The following is a 19,806-nucleotide window of genomic DNA, read 5'->3' on the forward strand; positions in this document are numbered from 1 at the left end:
AAAAAAAAATACACAGAGTATGCTTATGCGTAGAATAATTTAGTGTGTGTTTGTGTGTGTGTGTGTGTGTGTGTGTGAGTGAGGTGGACAGTCTAATGGTATTCTCATTAGCCGTGTCTTCTCTATAAAAAAATGATGTAGAGCGGTTTATAATGATGATATGGTTATTAATGTAAATATTCCTGCTGATCACATGTGCTATTATAGATGTTATTACAGGTAATATCACATGTGTTATTATGGGTGTTGTTACAGATGTTATTACGGGTCTTATTGCAGATGCTATCGGAGATGTTATTTCTGCTGTAGATTAGAATATTAATACAAATGAAATCATAGTGATTCATCAGTAGGTAATGAGACATTGTGTGTGTGTGTGTGTGTGTGTGTGTGTGTGTGTGTGTGTTTTCAGCTAGCTGTGATAGATGTGTTCCTTCAGTATTCACACACAGCAGTGTGTAAGAGAAAGACAGAGTGTGTACTGACCTACGCGCACACACACACACACACACACACACACACACACAGAGCCGAATGGTCTGTTCTAGTTTTAGCCCAATAATACACAGTGTGTTATACTCTCTAATCCCACACACTGCTTCACAAAAGAGGATTAACAACAACACACGGGGCATGACACAGAGCGGCTTGTCTGTCTGTCTGTCTGTCTGTCTGACTGACTGTCTTTCTATCTTTCTATCTCTCTAACTATCTATCCATCCATCCATCCATCCATCCATCCATCCAATCCATGAGATTTAACTTTATTATCCACCCCCCCCCCCCCACCCCGTCCTGTTGACTAGTTTTGATAAAGCCGTGTTATTATCAGAGTCTGATTTGTATCTGATCCGTCGGTGCGACAGAGAGCCGTGTATTACAGAAGCCGCGCGAGTCGGTTGATTCTGTCGCAGTAAATGCGCGAGTCCCGCTCTGCACAAGCGCTCTGGGCTTTTCTGGAGACTGATGGATGAGAGACGCTGCAGAAGCGTCTCGGGGAGGTTTCTGATCGATTCCTGATGATGAAACTCTGAGATGATGCTGCACAAAGCAGAGCCTCGGAAAGCACCTTTTTTTAAGACGGTGAGATTAAAAACGCGGCTCTGTGGAGTGTAAAGTGCGCTCTGGCTCAGATCACTGAGACGCGTACCGTACGTCCTGGACTAAACGCAGCTCCAGAACACCAGAAAACTCCTTCCAGTTCACCTGTTCATCTTTAGTTTTCATTTTATTTTATTTTTCCTGTGTGTGTGCTGATGTGGTTGCTTTCCTCTCGTCGTTTCTAAACAACGATCAACTGTAACAAGGCGAAACGCTTCACCTCTGGGATTAAATCGGCAATCCATCGAGGACGTGAAAAGAAACGTTTACTGTAATATGGGTGACGCTTGATTAGAAGTTAATTGTATGAAATTTATCTGAACTGGGATTAGATTTACCCTCAACACCCCGCCCCACTGCCCCGCCCCACTGTCCCGCCCTACTGCTCCGCCCCACTGCCCCGCCCCACTGCCCCGCCCCACTGCCCCGCCCTACTGCCCCTCACTAACATGTTGAAAATTGCTGTTAACTTCCACCAGACGTGCGAGCTTGAAACTTTTTGTTAGTTTTTGTTTGATGTAAATAAATTAATTCAAAGCAAACAAAAAATATTATTTAACCTTGTGCAAAAGTATGCAAAAAAAATGTGGAGAATTGGACGAGAGAAGTGAAGCAGGAGAACTTGAGGATGAGAAAGGAGTTTGAGTTTTGGTGTAAAAAGGACTTAACCACTAAAGATAGCTTGAGATGTGGATTTGTGTTGCAACTTGCATTTTATTATCATCATCATCATCATCATCATCATTATCATTATTATCATCACCGTCATTACCATCATCACCATGATCATCATCATCATCATCATCATCATCACCATCATCATTACCATCATCACCATCATCATCATCACTGTCACTATCACCATCATCATCATCATCATTACCATCATCACCATGATCATCATCATCATCATCATTATTATCACCATCATCATCACCATCATCACCATCATCATCATCATCACCATCATCATTGTCACTATCACCATCATCATCATCATCATCACCATCACCATCATCACCATCATCATCATCATCATCATCATCATCATCTCGGAGGTGAAGGGCGAGAGCGCTGGTGATAAAATAGACTTATGAATCGTGTACGCAGAGCTAGGATTCACTTCAGTTCAAGAGACCTCAAACTAAAACTCTCTCTCTCTCTCTCTCTCTCTCTCTCTCACACACACACACACACACACACACACACGTGTATAAATGTGTTTATATAAGGAGCTAAACTTAAACAAGTTTAACTTTATGATTTTCTTTATTTTCTTTATTTCTTTATGTCTTTATAAGGTGCCATTACTTTTATTTGGAATAAATTGTTTAAAAATGGTGTTGGTCTTATGGATGTATTGCGGAATCTCTTTTTTTCTCTTCACTTAATGAAATCAGTGACTTTAACAGGATGGAAGAGAACACTTCTGAACACTTCTGAACACTTCTGTCTGATCTTCAGAAACCTGTTGAGACGACTGAGCTGTCAATCAATCTGCTCTGCGGTCAGTGCACTTCAAACGCTCTCGCTTTAATAAGTCTAGAGCCGTATAAATCTACAGACAGAGTGCAGGATTATCAGGAAGGAGGGGGCGGTGTGTGTGTGTGTGTGTGTGTGTGTGTGTGTGTGTGTGTGTTGGGTGCCATTATGATTATTAAGCCGCATTGAGTAAGTGCTTTTACTAATTACTTTCCCAACATGAATGTTTAATAGTCATGCTGTGTTTGTTTAATGAACAAATGATGACATTAACGATCCAAAGAGGAAGACAATCTAAAGGAAAAGTCCTACAGACGCTGGGTTTCACTTACAGATGACTTTAGATCAAAGGTTAGGTTAGAATTTACAAAAGTCAAGCTCCTGGTATTCAGACTCGGGTTTTACACACAAACACACACACACACACACTTGATTAGTGCAGGCTGAGCTGCAGTTTTTGACCTGAAGATTAAAAGAGAAACACTAAAACTGATTATTACACACATTTTTTCATCCTGATGATCCTAAAGGAACAAGTGTTTAATTTAAAGTCGTTTAAAATCAATAAAAGCCACCTGAGGCTCATAGAGAGGTCACATGACCAGCAGTGAATAAAAGCTTGCAAAGCTAAATTCTGTTAGCGTCTAATCATAATTCAGACACATTAGCGATAATATGCTTATTACACTGCTGACACTCGGGATGGAGTTGGTGGATTTAGAGACGGTGTATTATGGTTTGCTATTTATTATTTATGTGAACAAATAAATAGGGTGGAGTGAACATGGAGAATAGAGGGGAGGAGATAATACAAGGGGTGGAGCTATAGTGAGAACAAAGGGGTGGGGCTTGAATGAAGAATGAAGGGGAAGTTTTAATGTGGGGGTGGGGCTACTGTAAAGATTCAAGTGTGGAGCAAGAGTGAAGATTAAAGTGTAAATAATTAATGTGGGGGTGTGGCTTATACTGTAGGTGGAGCTAGAATGAAGAATGAATGGGAGGGGTTTGTGTGAGGGGTGGGGCAACAGTGATTATAAGGGGTGGGGCTAGAATGAAAAATTAAGGAGTGGAGTTCATGTGAGGGGCGGAGCAACAAGGAGAGGAGATGGAAAGATGAATAAAGGGGAGTGGTTAATGTGAGGTAACCAGAGAAATGAAGTTCTGAGGGGTGGAGTCAAGGTGATGGGAGGAGTTAGAATAAAGAATGAAGGGTGGGGATAAAAGTAATGCTGTATGTCAGTTAATGTTTTATACAGAATAAGTTATGGGTTCCAACACACACACACACACACACACACACACACACACATAAACATGCAAACACACGAGAGAATACAAAAGACAGTTCAGTGTGTGTGTGTGTGTGTGTGTGTAACTTGTTGAAGAAATTAACTTATTAAGATATTATATTATGAATATAAAAGCGATACCTGTTATCTGAAGATCTGAGAAGCTCCTTGTTGTTTTCCTTTTAGCTCCTGATTGAACGAGTGATGCAGAGAGAGAGAGAGAGTGAGAAAGGGAGAGAGTGAGAGAGAGAAGGAGTGAGAGAGTGAGAAAGGGAGAGAGTGAGGGAGAGAGTGAGAAAGGGAGAGAGAGAGAGAGAGAGAGTGAGAAAGGGAGAGAGAGAGAGAGAGAATCTTGATGCAGTCTCTACAAGGCCTGAATGCTAATCAGATGGCTTTTCCTTACTTATGAAAAATCATTCTCCACACACACACACACACACACACACACACACACACACACACACACACAGCTCTCTGTATACAGCCCTCCCTTGAGGGAAACCTGGAAACCTTATCCTTAGTTACAGGAAACAAAATTTCAAAATAAGGACAAAAGTAATGGCGCCCTATAAAAGATGTAGGGGAGGAGTTAGTGTGTGTCTTTGGTGGCCAAGCGCTGCAGTGGCTGAGCTGCATTACTGGATCATTTTTGCACATGCTGCACCTAGGTGGCGCTCTTTCACCAGTTATTCAACATTTTCTCCTCCTGAGCTCTCTGTGATCTCTGTGAGTTTTGTGGGCGTGGCTAAATATTCTGTAAAAGTCTCATGAACATGATTTACAGCTGATTGGCATTTATTAACATATGCACAGGAGGATAAATAAATGGCATTTTTTAAAGTTTTTTTTTGAGGATTTCTTGGTCACCAAGACATTTACACACAACATTTACACCCTAACTATCTAACTGACTAATTCATTGATTAAAATGCACATTTATTTGCTTTGAACAAAAAAAAAAAGTTCTTAGAAGTCAAGCATGGCATGTTTCTATATAAGTGAATAAGTTTGTACACCCTTAGCATAAACCCTAATAATTTAATCGATACACTGATTTTGCGGCAGCGGCTCCGGGGAAACGCCTGTAGGTTCTGAGAGGTTTCTAGTCAAAAGTAAAGCTTTTTTTTGTTTTTTTTTGGAAGCTATGTTTTATGAAATGTGCATGATGAGGTTTAGTGTGTAAAATCTTCACTGAGCATCAGAGAGCACTGTTAGTGGATAAATAATTCAGCGCTATCGACCTGCCAGAGCTCACACACTCACACACAGACCGCTGAGAGCAGAGAGTGAGTGTTACTGATAATGCTAATGGACAATCGCTCTCTCTGTGTAAGCCTTAAAAACATACTATATAACGTCCATGATATCAGCAACCGGGACTTTTAATTCTATGCAAATGAGCTACGACTCCGTGAAGCAACAAATCCTCGTGATTGTGCGGACGGACTCCTGGGATCGAGCCCTTAACTGTGTACAGAGGCGTTACAGAGGAATAGAAAGTGTGGAGGGATGAGGAGATACATAGTGTAGTGTTGTCTTCATAATGAAAAACTGTTCTCTCAGTCCTGATACTGACATGAATTTCAAAACATTTTAAAACTTAACGATGCCTTCAGTCATCTAGTATCGCCTTAGATCATGTAGAGGCATTAGATCATGTAGAGGCATTAGATCATGTAGGTTTTTAATTGGTTAGAAAGATAATACAAACCTACAAAACACTCTGAGGTGACATATCTATCTATCTATCTATCTATCTATCTATCTATCTATCTATCTATCTAAAGTATTCACTCACCCAGAGAAATCTTGAGTTCAGTGTATAAAATCAAGCGCCTACGCCTGCAGACCACTTCTACAAAATGTGTTGCTCTCAGGACCTCAGTGAATTCCACCATGGTACCATGATTGGATGTCAATAAGTCCAGTCGAGGAATTTCCTCACTACTAAATAGTCCACAGTCAACTGTTCTGCAGAGTCAATAGCTACAGACCTCCAAACTTCATGTGGCCGTCAGATCAGCTCATGAACAGTGCTTCATGGAGTGGGTTTCCATGGCCGAGCAGCTCCATCCAAGCCTTACATCACCAAGTGCAATGCAAAGCAGCAGATGCAGTGGTGTGAAGCTCCAACACTGAACTCTAGAGTAGTGGAGATGTGTTCTCTGGAGTGATGAATCATGCTTCTCTGTCTGGCAATCTGATGGACAAGTCTGGATTTGTCAGTTGTCAGGAGAACGGTACGTGTCTGACTGCTTTGTGCCAAGTGTAAAGTTTGCGGCGGGTTATAATGTGGGGTCGTCTTTCAGGAGTTGGGCTCGGCCCCTTGGTTCCAGTGAAAGGAACTCTTAATGCTTCAGCGTACCGAGAACTTTTGGACAATCTCATGCTCCCAACTTTGTGGGTACAGTTTGGGGACGGCCCCTTCCTGTTCCAGCATGACTGCGCACAGGTGCACAAAGCAAAGCCCATAAAGACAGGGATGAGTGAGTTTGTGTGGAAGAACTTGACTGGTCTGCACTGGTCTGGACTAGTTGAGTCCTGACCTCAACCTGATAGAACCAGCCAGGCCAGGCCTCCTCGCCCAACATCAGTGTCTGACCTCACAAATGCGCGCCTGGAAGAATGGTCAAAAATTTCACTAAACACACTCCTAAACCTTGTGAAAGGCCTTCACAGAGGAGTTGAAGCTCTTATGGGCCCAACATCATAACATCAGGCAGTGGATCGCTGAATGTTAGTGTATCAGCGTTATTTACAGCAAAAATAGGCCGATCTCATGCCTCCTGAAAACCTGGATCAGACGGCGGAGTGTTGGGTTGTTCCTCACCGAATGTAACAGTAGGCAGCTGCTGAAACAGACAGGCATAAATACATGAGACAATGCTGTTCTTGCAAGAACCGTTCCAGAACAGCTGACCTTCATGTCTTAATGTAACATCTGACTGCTATTGTTGTTGTCGTTGTTGTTACTGTTATAATGCCATATGTGTTACTTCATAGTATTAAAAATCTGCAGTTTTATTCCAGAATGTCAAAAATAAATAAATAAATAAATAAATAAATAACATTGAATTACACAGTCTTACCCAGGTGCCCAAGTCATGCACTTTTTAGACGCTCCCTTACTTCTCAGTGATGATCAGCGTTTCTGAGAGATCAGACTCAGCGGTGTTTAACAGGAGGATGTAAAACATCTTCAGCTGCAGAGAAACAAAATGCACATTTAGTCCTTTTGTTAGTCCTTAGTCTGTTATAGAAGAGAGAATGCTGAATGTCCTGGTATAACCCTAAACTCTACCACACATACCCAGTGGTGCTGCTGCTGAGGTTCGGGGCTCTGTGATTTTCCCGTTCACACACACACACAAAGGTCACTGCTGTCAGTGATGTGCTTAAACACACAGATTCCTATTATCCAGATCAGACAGACATTCGTATAGTTAAAGTATTGATCAGTGGCGCGTCTCAGGAGCGCGCTAGCCACAGACTGTCAGTGTGACGCCTCGAATAGTATAATATCACATATCTATAACATAAGCGTTCTTTAGTTATAGTTAAAGCTAAAGCATTCATGGACCTGATAAATTCCTTGTCTCGAACACACCCGGATAAACCCGTCCTAGTCATGTTAGACTCCTTCATGGGCGGAGTCAGGTGTGTTAGGGCAATAAACTGCTAAAAAATGTGCACTTTAAAAGACATTCATGCAGGAGATACAGAGGACTGAGATGAGACTCTTATTTTATTCTTATTTTACAATGAGCAAGTAGACAGAGGGATCCCATTAAAAAAGGCGGATCGATCCCATAATGCAATGCGTCATGTCATGGATTACTGAAAGCAGTGTTTCTCTAAATTTGGATATAACAATCTTAAAACATATATTTAAGACACATAACTGTTTTTTTTTTATTAGAGAAAGGTTTTAACAGTATCACTTCAGCTTTTTAGGTAAAAGAGAAAATGGCCCCAAAAGTCTGACAGCAAACCTGCAGTTTAAACCCTTCAGTGTCTCAGTGTACTGGAACAGACAATTACTTCTGCTTCCTTGTTCGGCCACTAGGTGTCAGTAAAATCTCATCACTCACCTGGAATAAACAGAATAAAGCAGGTTATAATGTTTAACTCTTACACAAGCTGTTATAATGTTTATTTCTTATCATATAGTAATAAATATGGCTAACAAATACCAAAAATAGTAGCACACCACTTTAAACCATTTTAAATGATCAGTAAGAATTAAATACCTTTAATTATATTCATAAAATGCATATTCAGGTGGAAACATATTTATTATTAAATTACATTTCTAATTTTTTTTATAAAACACTTGTACTTTGTAAGTATGTAAGTGTGACATGAATGTAACAGGATATTAACTAGTTTTTTATTGTTATCAGATTTCAGGTTTCTTATATATTTTACTGATACACATAATAAAACGAATGTATATTTTGAAGCAGTAAACAATCAACAAAACGATAAAAGCAGATGAGACACAGATATAGACAGAGACAGACTCAGTTAGAGCACTGATTTATGAACTGATGGGACTTCCGTTGGTGAATTTTGGGGCCGGAAGTGACGTTTTATTCTCCTTTAAAACAGACTTGCTGCATGTGTGAGGACACACTGTCAGTGCCACGATGTGGTGAGAGTCAGGAGGGTTTAGTGGCTTTCATTTTATTTTGGGAAAAAAAAAGTTTATTTAAAATAAATAAAGCAATAAATAAAATGTAATGTTTCTTCGCACTTCGTGGTGCAGGTGCGCGGTGCGTGCGCTAGAGGGCGCGTGGGGCGCGCGCGCGCGCTGATGGTCCATATGGAGTGATTTAGAGCCGAGAGTTTTAATGCAGCGTGGAGGGAGCGCGCGCTCGCTCTGTCTCTCTCTCTGTCCGTGTTTCAGGACACACGGCGGGTCTGAGTCTCACCGAGGGACATTTAACTTCTGTGTGTTTGTGCTGAAACATCTGTAGCGGTGTGTGAGTTCACTTCAAAGCGGAGGAAATGGAGACAGTGCGGGAGTGTGCGGGCTGCGGAGACTAACACAAAGAAAAAGAAGAAGAAGAAGAAAGGAGAGACAGACAGAGAGAGAGAGACAGACAGACAGGGAGACGGACGGAGGAATGGTGGAGCTCCTGCGGCTCAGGGTTCAGGCTTGAGGATCTCTCAGGTACGTCTTTGATCTTCTCGTGTCTCATCATCTCACCAGGACAGAAACAATGTAACAAAGTGTCACAGCGGAGCGAGCGCGCGAGCGAGTGTGCGCGCGCGCCTGCCCGCCTGCCTGCGTGCTTGCGTGCGTGCAGCCGGGTGCCAAAAGTTTTAAGAATGACACTGATATTAACTTTCCCAACGTCTGCTATTCTAATTACAGGCATCTCATGAGAGTTAAAGGAGTTTATTGATGATCACATGAGGTTCAGGTTCAGACTGATGAGTGTCTGCATCTTCCCCTTAAAGTCCTCAACACTTCACCCTGACATGCTGTCAATCACCTTCTGTTCCACATAATCACTGCTTGGAGTTTGTGGGTTTTTTGTTCTCAGGTTCTCAGTGGGATTAAGGGTCTGGGGAGTTTCCTGGACTGGACACAAAATGTCCATGTCTCGTCCCCGAGACACTCAGTTTTCCATCATGCTGGGAAAGACATCGTTCATCTCCAGACTGTAGTTGGACGGTTGGGAGACGTTCCTCTCGGAGGATGTTTTTGTACCGTTCTTTATTCATCCTCGTGTTCTGAGGGAAATCTGTCAGAAATGTCAGGGTGAAGAGTTGAAGGTCTTTAACAGGAGAATTATCGATAAAGTCCTTTAACTCTTATGTAATGCCTGTAGTTAGAATTGCAGACGTTGTGAAAATGAATATTTGTGTCATTCTTAAAACTTTTGCTCCCCTGCGTAGTCCAGATGAGCGTTTCGGCACAGAGCCGCTCCTTTAATCACACATTTTCCAAAGGAATTCCATCACAGACCCCCCAGTGAGACTTTCATTTCCTTTGACACACCTGAGCAGGTAAGACAGAAGAATGCTGACCTGCTTGCTACACAGAAATGTGGACGCCCCAGGGGCTCCTGATGGTCAGTAGGTCTCTGTAGTGTGGACAGGTCGTAAGAGTTTATTAGGCTTGTGATTAGGGTATTGTGTGAACTGGCCGAGCTGCAGGAGTCCGCATGCTGATAAGGTTCTGGTGTGGGACTCGTCAGGAGAACATCAGGAACACGACTCTGTCTCGCTGGCCGATATAAAGGCTTTCTGCTGCTGCTGCTGAAACTATGCTAACCATGCCAGGGATGTAACGGCTCAGATCCAAACATAACCACTGCTGTGTGTGTGTGTGTGTGTGTGTGTGGGGTTATATTCTTAGACTGCACTCTTGTACCTCCATAGCAGGCACATTTAGCTACACATGGTGAGACTTGTTAACTTCTGGGAATGAAATGCGAATTTTAAAAGTTTCAAACTCTCTTTGAATTGTTTCTGTTCTGATTGGTTACATCGGCATCGTGGGCGGGGACTGTGGACTGCGCCTGTTGTTTATCACTATAACAAGACAAGTTATGGTTAAAATGGTAATGGGACAGGACCTGGTTTTGTCATGTTGACATTGTGGACGGGACTAAGTTTTTATTTGGTGGGGACTGAGGTGTAACTGTGGATGTGACAAAAGTTGGGAACCTTGGTCTGATTGGTTACTGCGACATTGTGGGCGGGAACCTTGGTGTGATTGATTACTGTGACATTGTGGGCGGGAACCTTGGTCTGATTGGTTCCTGATTGGATTTTTTTGGACAGTCAAACATAAACAAAGTTTACAGAAAGAAAACTGTTTCCTGAGGTTTTAACCTGAAGCTGGTCAGCCAGGTGTCGTCTCTACAGAACCAATCGTACCTGTGAAACCTCACCAATCCTGACTATCACGTGTCACGTGTGACCTCCAGGCCAACGTTCCAGAGTGCACAGCTTTACCCTCAAACATGTTCTTGCTCGTATCGCGGCTTTTAAACAGATCTTTCCCCGAGAAACACAGGCTCGGTCGCTACGCTGTCGGCTCTCCAGCAGGTTTCCTTTAACCAGCTGCACGTGTGGTGTTCAGCAGCACCATGATCAGGTTTGGGTTTCGTGTAAATCCTCCATTGTGTCCACACACGTTTTGGATTTGTTGTGTTTAGAAAGTTGGAGATGGTGAAAGTGTTACCAGTTGTGTTCCTCAGCTGGATGAAATAGTGGAAACTTTCGAAAGACTTTTGTTGAGGGTGAGGTTTTGCTGGAGGCTGCACTCCGTCCCAGATCGTTTGATGAAAGCAGAAAAGACACAGTAGTGTGGGTGAGTGAGGGTGGGCGGGGCTTAGGAGTTTAGGAGTTCGTGCCCTGAGCAATCAAACTGCCAAGAAGGGTGCAGGAGCACTGGGGCGGGGCAGTGGCTTGTTTTCATACAGTGGCTGAGTGGGCGGGAACCACTGTTTAGCTGGTTATGGGGATTATGTGGGCGGGAACCGTGCTCTGATTGGTTACAGTGATGTTGTGGGCGGGAACCGTGCTCTGATTGGATACAGTGATGTTGTGGGCGGGAACCGTGCTCTGATTGGATACAGTGATGTGGGCGGGAACCGTGCTCTGATTGGTTACGGTGATGCTGTGGGCGGCACCTGGAGCTAACTTAAATGTCATAGTCTCTCTTTATAAAACAATAAACAGTTTAAAAAGAAAAACAGCAAACCAACAAATACACGTATATATTTTTTGCAATAAATTTCTCTTTTCTTCCTGCCATGTAGGTGCTTGATGTTAGCGATGTTAGCGTCTCCGTGTTAAGGTCTGTAGAGCTCAGAGGAACGCGCTCGTCATTTTGGGTGTTTATAAATAAACTGGACTTGACTTTCAGCAGAGAAACACACTTGTAGACTGGGAGAGACGGCGCGCAGGGGACAGAGATATATACGTGTGTGTGATTTTTTTATATATATATATATATGAATGTGTTGAAACCGTGTTACTGTCTCTGTCACTGGTGGGTGTTTTATTCCTCTGATTCCACAGCAGCTCACAGACAGCTACAGATATCATCACGTTATTCTTCTTATTCATGTTCGTTGATGTTCAGTCCAGTTTTGTGAAACATCCGGTTCTCACGTCAGTGACCGCCACAGTGATTATAACGGTCGGTTTGGACGTCAGGCAGCGATGATGTCATGGTCCGTCTCAGCTGGAATGAACCGCGCTGGCTCCGCCTCCACGCCGCTCTCACTGTCGGCTCATTCAGTGTGTGAAAGACCGGCCTTTGTGTGTTCGTGAAGAGGGGCACTTATGCTGAAACACTTGGCTCACGCTTTAGGACGGGACACAAAACAGATGGTTTTGTGTGTGTGTGTGTGTGTGTGTGTGTGTGTGTGTTCCAAAAGGAAGTGAGTAGAATAAACTGGACTCTGCATTTCAGTGCAAGCTCTGCATCTTGGTCGCGCACCAGTGTTCCGTTCAGCTGAAGGTTTTATTTACACTGGTTCCCTCCAGCCGCTCTGATTGTTAGCTCAGTGGTTAAAGGAGAACTTTGCACAAACAGGACACGCCCATCTTAATTCAAACATCAGCCAAGACATGCTAACATGGCTAATAAGTAATCCCAAACCACGTTCAGATGTTCCACCAGCGCTGTTCCAGACGAGGTTCTGGTCGTGTTGGTTAGGTCGAGGCAGGGCTTCCTAAACCAGGGGTCAGGAGAGACATTTACAGTAAGGAAGGGGACAGATCTCCTGCCGGCGCTTCCTCAGTGACATCGAGCGACTCAAATTCTGCAAAACACCAGAAAGAAAAAAGACCTAATAAATAAAATGCAGCAATAAAATGCAGAGGTTTGAGGATGTAGAAAATTTCTAAACGACCCCCCTCTAAAAAAAAAAAGGGGGGGGGGCGGGGGTCCTACTGATTTAATGCATCGCTGGACTTCATGCAAAATGAACTTTGCTACAGTTGAGCCGAGCTGAAACCACCCTTCTTTTTTCTTTCCTTTTTAAACATTAATTTAAACAGACACGTCATCCAGAACAAACACTGTGAGCAGTGACGTGTCTTACAGAGTGCTGGCACTGGAGACTCCTTCCATAAACGCTGAATAAACGCCTTTAACAAAACCCCCAACAGGTGGCGCTGTTAAAGAAAAAGTAGTGATTGTATTTCAATCTTTATTTCACAGGCTTCCTCACACACTCCCTGGTTACGGCTCTATTTCTGTAAGCTGTTGTTTGTCGTGTTATAAAGCCACACAAACACCATGTCTCTGTCTATAAACACATCATCACTCCGTTACACGAGCTGCCGTCTCGAACGGCTGGAACCGTGCAGTTCTGTGTCGGTTCTCGCTCTTTGACTTTTGACTTCATAAATGGTGTAGTGGAAAAACTTAGACGTGAGAAATAAAAAAAAATTTAGTTGCATCATAAACGTTTAAATAGACTCAACGCTATTGTTGCACATTAATTTAGTTTGATGATGTCATGATGTGTGTAATCAGGCACGAGTGCCACCTCATGCCTGATTTACTTATTGTAAAGTGTCCTTGAGCTCTGGAAAGCCGCTATATAAGTAAAACTTATTATTATTATTATTATTATTATTATTGAGGTCAAATTTGGTACAATTTTATTGAGCATTTAAAGGGATTTAAAGATGGTCACTGTAACCTCGTAGTAACGTACATTTCAAAGTAAGAAGTAAATTCCAGAAACCAATTTTTGTAGCTAGTCGTAGCCGTTTGTGATAAATCCGCCATTCATGCATGGCCACATGGACTCATCGTTTTATTATTTTTTTACTATAATAATTTATGTATGTTTTACATTTGAGGTAGTAAAATGTTGAAGTTCCACTGTAATCCTACAGGTGGCACTCTTAGCTATTTACACCAGTGTTGTAGGCGCAAATAATTATAAAATTTGTTTAGAATTGTGTAAAAAAAAAAAAAAAAGGTCTAAATCCTGATCATTTCAGAAACGCATTACAGATCGAGACGGCACCCGAGTATCGCCATGATATCGTTAATGATAATATCGTGATTCCTGTCCTTGTGGAGTCAAACTATTAGTTACAAAGTAACTTTTAAACCTTTTGATGGATTGGATTCTGCTTTGAGAAATTGGAATAAATAAATAATCTGAAGAATTTATAATGATTGTAAAATATCCTCAGTCTGAGATCACGCGAGAGCGAGCTTGTGCTTTCCGCCGTGTGTTTTTTCCTGTGGCACTCGCGTTCCTCTCTCTCTCTCTCTCTCTTTGTGAGATCAATCCCAATTCCACACATTCCACATTCTGTGGTCTTTGGCTGCTGGCGGGAGCGAGAGCTTGGTTTTCCCGTTTATTTTCTGCAAGTCGCTTTCTGCTGCATTTAGCACATAGTTTTCCCTTTAAAACTCAGACGAGGAGGCTGCGGCGTCTGATTAAAGCGCTCTTATCGGAATCGGTTCTACGGCGAGATGGATATCGTAAAAAACTAAATAAATGTACATGTGCTACACCTCAAATAGGAGTTACCGGAAAAGATAGCGGTGTAATTAATCAGATAAACCTTAGCTATCATCGTACGGGATTAGCGCGTGACGTGACTCAGGTGGGTGTTACGGGGGAGACTAGCTCACTGTACACCGTCATGTACAGGATGTTAGTGTAGTTATAGAGGTGGAACTTGGTTATTATGTGTCGTTCCATAGTGAATATGAACAAACGCTTAATATACTGTATATAATGTATGTATTTATTTATATATATTTACACAAAAATACATAGAAACAACATCTCTGTAGCTTCGACTGCATGCTGTTGGCTTTATAGTGATCAGGTTAGGCGTTCAGGGCGGAGCTTTTTATGTTAAAAGTTACTTTGTAATTGTAAGTAATTGAAGCTAAACAACTTTTAATAGAGAAATAATGCGAAGTCGTTTTGTTTTCAGTGTCAATGTTACAGCGCGACTTAACGCGCGTTGCCAGATCTTTAACATTTTCCCCGTTGCTGTTGATACATCCAGGTTCTGTTTGTAGTTTGTGGTTCTCACACACACACACACACACATACACACACACACACACACACACTGGCACAATCTCTTGTTAAATGTGTGTAGAGGCATGAAGAGTTAGTAGAGACGGTTCGTGTCTCTGGTTAGCGTGTACATAGCTAGTACGGTTAGCCCGCTTTGCTAATCTAACCTAAGAACGATGCGCGCACAAAACCAAGTGTGTAAATCACAGCGGTAACGTTCATGCTGATTATTAGTGTGTTATTGTACTTCTGTTAGATTTAACACACTTAGGAATTGTGTGTGTGTGTGTGTGTGTGTATACTGTAGCTGCTACTGTCTCAACCTGGAAGTAAGGGAAATGCTAGCTAGGCCACGCCCACAAACTGCCAGACTATAAAGTGAACTCTGTCTCTTGCTAGCGTTAGCGTGACGTGAGGAAGTTTAGTTTAGTGTTTGTTTTCTTCTTGATGGTTTAATGAATTTCTCTCTAATATTATTATCCAAAAAATGTTTTAGCATCAACTGACTCGCATAAAGAATAAAAACTATATACATTTAAGGTTTTAATATCCTGATGGCATTCACAACACTGTGTCGGGTCAGAACCTGGGACCTGTTCGGGTCGTCCAAACTACCGCATGCAGCTTTCTAATGATTACTGGAGTTATTTAGTTATTGTAGTGTTTTTGTACACAATGTGATGTGATTTATTTCTGAAAACACAGAAGGATTAGACAATTCGACGGCTCCACCACATGGTCATGACGCGGGTTTCTGCTGCTGCTGCTGCTGTTGTTGTTGTTGTTATTGTTGTTGTTGTTGTTGTTGTGGCTCTAAGCGTGTTTGTGAGAATCCACTTCATATTAAACTGCAAGAGACGGTAAAGTTTATCTCGTGTTGCAGCTTGATGGAGTGTGTCCTCTCTCAACACGCATGACTGCTCGACTGTCACATTCTTCAACATGTCACATTCTTATTCCCTCTCTCTCTCTCTCTCTCTCTCTCTCTCTCTCTCTCAGGTTCGAGGTGTGACGTCACCGCTCTTTGTTTATTATTTTATTTCCATCATGATGATCAGACTCTGTTAAACGTAACTGTGTGATCATCTTTACTGATATTCTAAAATAAAGACCCCCAAACACTGCTGTCCTCAGGCTGCTGTCCTCAGGCTGCTGTCCTCAGGCTGCTGTCCTCAGGCTGCTGTCCTCACGCTGCCTTCCCAAAGGGACGGAGTTAATCCTGGGAACGGGAACTCTGTCCAAACCCGCTGAGTAATTGTTGGTAGCGATGGTGCTGCATGGGCTGGACGTCTTTTCCGTTGTAGTTTAGGAGTCATTACTGGTGCGGGCCTGGTCGTTCCTGAGACGCCGATGTGATCTCATGTGTGTGTGTGTGTGTGTGTGTGTGTGTGTGTGTGTGTGTGTGTGTGTGTGTGTGTGTGAGAGATTCAGCCCCTTATTTCCACAGCACAGTGGAGTTTAGTTTTTCTTGTCTTTTCTTTCCGTTGCTCTGAGCGGTGAAGCGTCCCGGGCTCAGAGACGGACTCCAGGACCAGAACCTCCACCAGCTGCTGATGAAATGCCAACTGAACTTAAAATAGTTTTGCCTGTTGTTTTGTGCGTTTTCGTAGTGAGTTTGTTTCGCGCGTTACTGCTAATGTCGCTTGTTTGTAGTTTAGTTTCATTTAAGTTTCATTTTTCTGCAAGTTTGCGCTAATGTTAGAAAGTTTCAGAGACTCGTTGAAAGTTTGCGTTAATTATAAAGACTTGCATTCAAAGTTTTGCATTATAAACTTTTTGTTATAATTAAATGCTCATGTTGAAATGTTACGCTAATGTTTGATCTATAACATATAATCTTGCACGTTCATGTTAAGGTTACTTTAACGTTCTGCGCGCTCATGTTGCGCGCTCACTTTAACATCGCTCACGGTGCATTTTACATGTGATGCTGCTGTTTGCGCTCCGTCCTCATGTTTCCTGCGCGGCTGTATTTTGCATGTTGATGTTATCGCTGTCGTGTCCGTGCTGTAGAATGGACGTTACATTATCGCACATGACTACATGGCGTGTTTTTATCCACGTTACACGTGCATGTGCATTTTGCACGTTATTTGTGCACGCCTTTGTTTTACTATTTAGACATGCGTGTGATTAAGCCGTTTCTCCCAGTGGCCTGAGTGAGCTGTCTCTCCCTGTCTCTCTGTCTCTCTGTCTCTCCTCCCTGTCCCGTCTCTCTGTTCTCTGTCTCTCTGGAGTCCTGCTGCCTTTACAAGTTTATTATTTATAGAATTAAAGTTATTTATGATTCATTTTAAGTTGTGTTGTACACGCTTTGAGCCAGTACAATTGTTCATTTGTCAGCCACAGCTGTGTGTGTGTGTGTGTGTGTGTGTGAGAGGGGGTGGGAGGAGAAACACACGTTACTTTGCACAAAAAAAACTTTAATTTTTCTGAGAAATCCACCGTGTAAAACTCTGAATCGCCCCACCTGAGTGCTCAGAGACACACACACACACACACACACACACACACACACACACACACACACACTATAAGGCTGTGAGACTGAGGACAGATCTTGGGACAGAACATTGCAGACATTAACACTCCGCTCAGCTGCTGACGGCCGAACGCATTTGACCTTTAGTGACCTGTGAGTGGAGCTGCGCGGAGAACACAACACTCTTTGTGTGTGTGAACATCTGCGTATTTAATAGAGAGGTGTGTCTGGTCTGTTTCCTCTCTACACACACACGCGCACACACTCGCACACACTCACATGTTTCCATCAAGTTGTAGTTTTATATAACTTTATATATTAATCATCTGTCTTTCTAAAGTGTTGTTATACTGTACATCGGGTGTGTGTGTGTGTGTGTGTGTGTGTGTGTGTGAGTGAGTGTGAGAGACATTTTAGTGACTGTTATTCACATATATTATGTATAACACATTTAACCCGGACGAGTCAGCGTAAGAGCTTTATCAATAGCCACACAGAGACAGAAGCCACACCTCCTTACCTATAATTAACATATTAATAGACAACAGCCACGCCTCCTTCGTTACAGAGACAGAAGCCACACCTCCTTACCTATAATTAACATATTAATAGACAACAGCCACGCCTCCTTTACTTCAGAGACAGAAGTCACACCTTTTCTGTGATGCATAGGAACAGAGGCCACGCCTCCTTCACTGTAATTGACAAGAACAAAGGCCACATTTTCTTCCTCTTTTTTCTTTCTCTTTGTTTTCATTGCTAGCGTTTGATTAATAACGACTGCTAAGAATATTAGGAGGCTAAAGCTAATCCGGTGTTGTGGTTAGCAAAGTTCTACTTAAACCAGTGATTTAGGTTCTTTGTAGTTGCATAAGTATGATGTCGCGCTCACAAAGTAAAGAGAGAATGTCTGACGCCTATTAAAAACCTGGGATTTACCATAAGCTCCGCCCACTGGTTGCCTTTGGTATTCCTTTGATCCATGTTTAACATTACACTTCCTGTCGAGTTCTCTTCCAGTTTTTTTGGATGCTTGATAACTGTTGCTTGCTAGCATGAATACTGTCTTCGTCTTCTTTGTCTTTGGGCTGTTCCCTTTCAGGGGTCGCCACAGCGAATCATCTGCCTCCATCTAACCCTATCCTCTGCATCCTCTTCTCTCACACCAACTAACTTCATGTCCTCTCTCACTGCATCCATAAATCTCCTCTTTGGTCTTCCTCTAGACCTCCTGCCTGGCAGTTCCAACCTCGGCGTCCTTCTACTGAAGACGTCCAAACAACCTCAATCTGGCCTCCCTGACTTCGTCTCCAAAACATCGCACATGGGTCGTCTCTCTGATGGACTCTAAAATACCATGATAAAAAAAAAAAAAAGTCTGATAATTTGGAGATCATGTGACTGATTGTCGCCCGCAAGGGCGAGCCGCGTGCTGGCGTTTCAGGGCGGGTACGAGCGTTCGGTCTTTGTTCTTTTGTCCAGGGTTCACTTATCTCTCTCGGACTGTGTATGTGTTTTAAACGAGCTCTAATGAGGGCTCTTTCACGGGACGCTTGACTCATTGCTGCTAATAGCGCCGAGACGTTTCCTTTCGGGAGTCCTGGTTCTCCAATCACTGCTCACAGAACGCTTTGATCACAGAGACTTGGAATTTAAAAAGAAAATGTCCCTGTAGTTTTTTTTCCCTCCTATCTGAGGTAGAAATGTTTTTGGAAGAAACTGTGACTTTGTGGTCGAGCACGGTTGTGTAATTAAGCTAATTTAGCATTTCAATAACGAGCAGCTCTTTTAAATATAACTCAGTAGCTAATGTTTCGGGCTAGCTATCTAATGTGGCTTTGTGTGTTTGCGCAGGTAGTTCCCTCACAGACGTTCCACACCTGCATGTAACGGTGGGCAGCGCCATCATTAACTTTTATATCGCATCGTAAGCGTGTCATAAAAGTTCCCCTGACACATCCATGACGTCTACAGTGAAAACAAGTGTTTTTTCTGAGCGCAGGGCTGCCGAAACACCGGATCAGACTGCGACGCGTCTAAAGCGACATTGGAGTAGAGTGAGGAGCGGCAGCGAGTTGACCGCACGCTCCTTTCACAGGTAGAGTTAGCACGTGGAGGTCAGGATCTCGGGTAAACGTCTAGTCATGAAAGATCCACTAGGGGAAATGAATTCGAAAAATGTTTTGGCAGCTAAATATCACCTGGCTGGCTAGATCTTCAATTTCTTACATGGGTGATGAGTAAAACTTTACATTTTATTTATTATAGGACCTGCTAACAGCACAAGCACTATTTTCAGTTAATACTTATGAAGCTTGATGTAAGCTGCTAGTCACTTAGCTAACTAGCTTAAAAAAAATGCTAAATAGTGTTTAGAAGCTAGCTAATTACAGTAGCATTTAACTTTGAAAGCTGTAAA

The 19,806-nt window shown here is 42.6% G+C and overlaps 2 protein-coding genes across 6 annotated transcripts in view; both read left to right on the forward strand.

The window, feature by feature from the left end:
* The window catches only part of gabarapl2 (GABA(A) receptor-associated protein like 2), a 238,337-nt gene that overhangs the window by 215,126 nt on the left and 3,405 nt on the right, over positions 1-19,806 (forward strand). The gene's annotated exons all lie outside the window — the stretch shown is intronic.
* akap13 (A-kinase anchoring protein 13) overlaps positions 8,727-19,806 on the forward strand; it is an 81,241-nt gene continuing 70,161 nt past the window's right edge. For all 5 annotated transcript variants that reach the window (XM_053506598.1, XM_053506600.1, XM_053506601.1 and 2 more), the window contains exon 1: positions 8,727-9,048. The gene's annotated coding sequence lies outside the window, so the exon portion shown is untranslated. The remainder of the gene's footprint in view (positions 9,049-19,806) is intronic.

This window comes from Clarias gariepinus, chromosome 10 (genome assembly GCF_024256425.1).
Source record: "Clarias gariepinus isolate MV-2021 ecotype Netherlands chromosome 10, CGAR_prim_01v2, whole genome shotgun sequence".
NCBI lineage: Eukaryota > Metazoa > Chordata > Actinopteri > Siluriformes > Clariidae > Clarias > Clarias gariepinus.